Source organism: Orbicella franksi, chromosome 13, assembly GCF_964199315.1.
Source record: "Orbicella franksi chromosome 13, jaOrbFran1.1, whole genome shotgun sequence".
NCBI lineage: Eukaryota > Metazoa > Cnidaria > Anthozoa > Scleractinia > Merulinidae > Orbicella > Orbicella franksi.
The window spans coordinates 1152594-1158092 of record NC_138157.1 but is presented as its reverse complement, the minus strand read 5'-3'; positions in this window follow the sequence as shown (position 1 = coordinate 1158092).

The following is a 5499-nucleotide window of genomic DNA, read 5'->3' as shown; positions in this document are numbered from 1 at the left end:
GAAATTGATAATTGATCGGCGTTTCAAATCTAACAGGCATAGATGTAACGAATATAGAACGCCGAGTGGACGCGTTGCCTAAACTTTTCCATGATAGCAGGATTGTTATTGAAGCCCAACCTCCTGGCAAAGGTCCATCTTATAAACCTCCTACCTTTCTTTTCATCTTCAAACCCCTCTTCCACCCTCTCGCGCGATGATACATCTACACGATCTCATTTTGATAAGCAATAAACGGGGGCTTTTTACCGCGCTTTGGAGGGGCCATCTTGATAAACCGTTTGGCGTGCAGCGCAATATACATCTTATTTCCAGGGTAGGCAAGTGTTCAAATGGGTTGTGCGACATCAGACGGCTTGCTTGCGGCGCGCGCCCTCGGTAGTAGATGATGGGTCTGACAAATACTGACAAAATATTTGCCGCCGAGGCGGCAACATCTTGCCGGGTACTTGTCAGACCCATCATCTACTACTATAATAACACAATAAAAGAAAACACATGACAACAAGTAAAATTTTTAACAGTTTTCTTCACTTTACTTGCACTTTACGATCGGATTTAATATCCATGTAGTACGCTAAATTAGGCTAACTGTGGCTTCAGCAAATTAACGCCAACTTTAAAAATATATACGACTCGGACTCCAAATTCTTGGAAAGGCTCGTTCGTAAAGCCTGGTTTTCAATTACGACATCAGCACAAACACAAACAAGGGCATTACGGTAGTGGGGAGGCTCACGGCATTAGCACGTAGGCAAGCGCAGAATGGGCAATTGCTTTATTTTCGGTTCTATACCTCCTCGAACAGTACTTAAAACGAGACTGCGGACTTTTGCTTATGCTATGTTTACAGCAGGGCGTTCTCACTTGACGTATGTATAAGCACAAGAAGAACAGAAACGTTTGTTCTGCTTATGCTTGTGCTTTCGGTGTCCTCACTATCGTGCGCTTTTACTTATTTGACGAGGAGGAGGATAGTCTTGATGTACCAACCTTTTCTTTGAAAACCAGCACGCAGTACAAACAGGAATGTGAGTGAGTGAGTGAGTGAGAGAGAACTTTATTAAAGTGTCAAAAACCTTATAGCCTGGAAATAATACACCATACTAATTAAGGGACACTGCTAAAAAACTATACTAATACTAATATTAATACAATGAAAACAATAAATGACTGAAGAGGAAGAGTGGAGATTCCGAGACAGGGAAAGATTTAAGAACATTTCCATCTTAATTTCTCTCAGATCAAAAGAACGAGTGTTAATTCAAATCATTTGTTGAACCAAATGCGACAAAAGCAAGTCATTCTTGTATTTAAATTGAATTGCTTTATCGATCTGTACTTTTTTTTTTAACATTCTCAATATAACTCCTGTGAAGAATTGAACAGAGCTTTGATTATTTATCACATATATACAATTGAAGACCACTATCTGGAATCCTTAGGGGGAGACGAAAAAAGTCAGAGATAACGGGAGTTCGAGGTATCCGATAATAAATAAGTGACAAAGATATTTACGTTACGGAGAAGTAAACACAATTTGAGTTTGAGATAACCCAGTGTGAAATAGCGAGGATATACTGTATGGGAAGTTAGAGACTCTACGGTTACTAGAAATGGGCAGTAACAACCACAAACCAGAGTTTCGGAAAACGTAGGGAAGGAACTAATTTGGTCACTTTGTGTTGCTTGTTTAGTTTGATGTTTTTGCTTTTGTCGTTGTTCTTGGTCAAGTCGTTATTCCTTCACTCTTAAGTCTTACTTGGAAATTCTAGTGGGCTTGAATGTACGATGACAGGCCTCAGAGCTAATAAAGGCAGCGCTAACATTATAAAGGACTAATCGTTCTGTCTAACCAAAGCGCCTTTTCTATGCACAACCCAAGTGCTATTCTCTCAGCGCTGTGCCTTGCCTAAACTCTTTTTTAATTCTAGGTAAAATGTCAGTGCCCAAGCGGGCTGCATTCAGCGATGATTCAACTTTTGCTCAAAAAAAAAAAAAGAAATAAAAAAAATCAGGTACTTACATACATACATAAACTTATTTAGACACGGTAAAAGATTGAGATTTAAAAAAAAATCTGATTTACATGCTTGCCGTGTGGGAGTACGAGGAGGACAGTTGGCAATTTATCTCATTTCTAAGGTTAATAAAAGACCTAATGGCTCTGACTTCAGATGGAAGGCTATTCCACAAATGCGCCCGCGACCGTAGCAAAAACTACGTTTCACAAAATCGGTTCGGGGCTTAGGCAAAGCCAATTTGTTTTCAATATTTCTGAGTCCATAGTCCGTGCTGAAGGGTTTAAATAGGCCTTTCAGGTACTCCGGAGACTGATCATTCAAAGTTTTGAACATTATTTAAAAAAAAAAAAATTCAAAATCTGCCGTGGTCCAAACATGTTAATGAGACTGCCAGGGTTATCTCTTCTGGTATAGGTGCACTTGAAAGGTTGAGGCCGTTCATTTTCGAAGATGCAGCTATATTGCTGTATAAAGCTATTATCGAACCATATTTCGATTATTGCTGTCCTGTGTGGGACGATCTCAGCAACGAGTTAGCCGACAAATTACAAAAACCACAAAATCGCTCCATTAGGGTCATCACCAAATCTGATTACTATCTAGCAGTACTGCCCTCGGCGGTAAGCTAGGATGGGATAATGTCTATATTACGTATCAGGTTTGTTTGCGGATAGTTCTACCCCGCTTTGCGTGCAAATAGGCTTCATTTTGTGGTATATATTTAGGAATGCACAGCGCTCCCAACGGGATAAAACTGCCCTTCACCACCTGCTTTTTCAATTTTTTTTCAATTTATTCTCGATGCCCTGTCGAGTCGAAACGGTTTCAGCTCCTTATGCTATTAACCTATCTCGACCTTGAGATTCAAGTTCACAACAAACTTAGCCCTCAGACAATGTAGAACAAAAGCAATGTAAAACGTCTAACTTCGCATTCGTCCTTTCGCTTACAGCGCCTTGTATTTATATAGTAAGCGTTATGTTTTTTGAAAATACACTTGTTTGAGAACGCCAAGGGTGTGATGCTTTCCTCTTGTTTTGCGTTTAACGCTTTCATTTTATACATAAACAATCAAAAAATCAATTGAAATCAGTTTTTTCAGACAGATAGGCGTGCAGGAATTCTCACATTATGAATTGCTGGCGCCTATTAAATTGTGTAGATCAGTGCATTGTCGGCTTCAAAAGAAACGAATACTAAACCTGCATCGGAGGCTTGCCCGAAATGGAAATCGGTTGTTAGGCGACATGCGATAATTAATCCCCCTCTACGGCCATTTCCCTTCCCAACGCAATCCTCTTCTGTTTCCTTAACAAACTCAGCTGCCATTGCAAACCGAGTGAGGCATGTCATGCGCCTCCATCATGTTTTAGACATGCAGGTCGTTTAGCAGCCTCTACCCAACACAGACACGCACAGAGAAATCCCGGGGGTACAAGAAGCATTCTGTCATTTACAAGGGAGACATGATATGCACACACTCATTTTAATGGAGTTAAATAGAATACCACACTTAACAAAACTATATGATGAAACATTGGACCCAAAGAAGCGCAAACGCTTATAGTGTTTATATGAGAGCCTTCATTCATCTTTTATCATCTCCATCAGGGCAGCTTTGATTGCACATGCTGGAGTCCTGATAGAAAAATGAATAAATATATATCCCTACTTCATGCTATTCCCTTCACACATGATAAGTTGCATTTATTGACTGTAGTTAAAGATCGTATTTAAGGTTTCCAAGAAGTGTACCATGTTGTCTCCAATATTGTTTAACACTGATGTGATGGCTGTCAGGTCTATATAGCTAGATGCTTTGTCTTTGTTTGTACGCAATATAAATGGTAAATTTTTGAAAGCTTCAAAATTAAAGTCGTCTTGTGTTCAAGTATTTTATATATCGCCGGTGATTTAATACTCTTGATGTCTAGCAGATAGTGTTTTACCTTAAACGTCTGCGGTCAAATTTGTCAAATAAACAAATCAGTAAATCCACGCAAGGGAATTGCTTTTTTTCGTTGGCAAAAATTAAAATAAAGCATGTTATGCAATTATGTCCATGGAAATTACAAATTGTATTAATATTTGGAAAAAAATGATGATTGATTGTTTCAGGAATAATGTATTTTTTCCTCCATTTTCTAAGGGTTATTAAGATCAAGTCCTCCATTAGGCAAAATAACACCTGGACTATCGAATCTTTGTTTTTAAGCGACTTTATTTTTTTAGGTGTCCATGAGTGAAAGAAAAATGTACATAGCATTGATCTATATTAATATCAACAAGGAATTATTTTTGATGTTTTATTCTATCTTGGACAACAGTTCTTTCCAGTTTACGTGGAAAAGCTCAGTCAGTATATCACTCAGATTGCTAGGGAAGGCGATTAAGCGACCACGACATATCCAGGCGCCAAGCTGGAATCATTATCACCAGCCACGAATGCTCAATTACTGGGCGATGAGAAATTTACCAGAAAGGGTGTCGCTTCACACGCTGATTAACATAAGCACAAATAGCACCGTAAGCCATTGCTTGATCTCAACCTCCCATTGTCTAGGTAATTTTTTTCGGTGCAGAGTTTTCTTTTAGAATTAAATTATCAGTATGTTTGAACTATTTTTTTTTCAGTGCAGGACATAACAGGTTTGATTTGACGAAGCAAATAATCACTTGCTTGTGATATTCGAAATTCATGTGATTTTCAAAATTCATGTTTTCTAGTTTGTCATCTACTTAATTAATATAATGAGTCGGCGAAAGGTTCTTGCCGTTTCAACATAATTACAGTTCAATTACGTCCTTCAGAATTAAGCATATACAAAATACTCGCCTGCGTAAAGTTGAATACCATGTCGGGAGCGCAAGGGAGAAATAAGACAAAATACAATGGAACATACAATGTATTCCTAAACTGACTAGCTAGCTTGATATGAAATATAAAAAGTGCTTAGCCCTTTATGATTCGATGTTTTGCCGTCAGAGCTCTTTGAGAGCTGCAAGATGTGAAATCTTAAATTTGTTACTCTGTTTCTAGCCGAGTACTAACCGTTTGACAGTGTAAACGAAATATGCGCCAAATTAATTCAAATTAACTCTTGGGCTAGGATAGTCACCGATGAAACGGAAAAAAAACAGGGCAAAAAATTAAAATTGAAAACGCGCACAATATACTACGCAGACAGTAAAAAAGAATAATTGGAATTAATACAAGTGTTGATGTAAAGGTTCTTATCAGGTTTTGATTAAACTGCTAACCTCGTTATATATGTATATGTGTAACCCGCCAATGTTTTCATGTTGTGTCAATTATAAACAGTTGAATACTGAATGGACGGAATATTACGCTTTATGTTTAATTTTTTTTTTCTGTTTCTCCAAGGCTATTAACATGGAGCACTTCTAACTGGAAAAAAGAACAGGAACATTCCTATTATTTACTGGCAATATAAACTTGGATTTTTCACTTCGA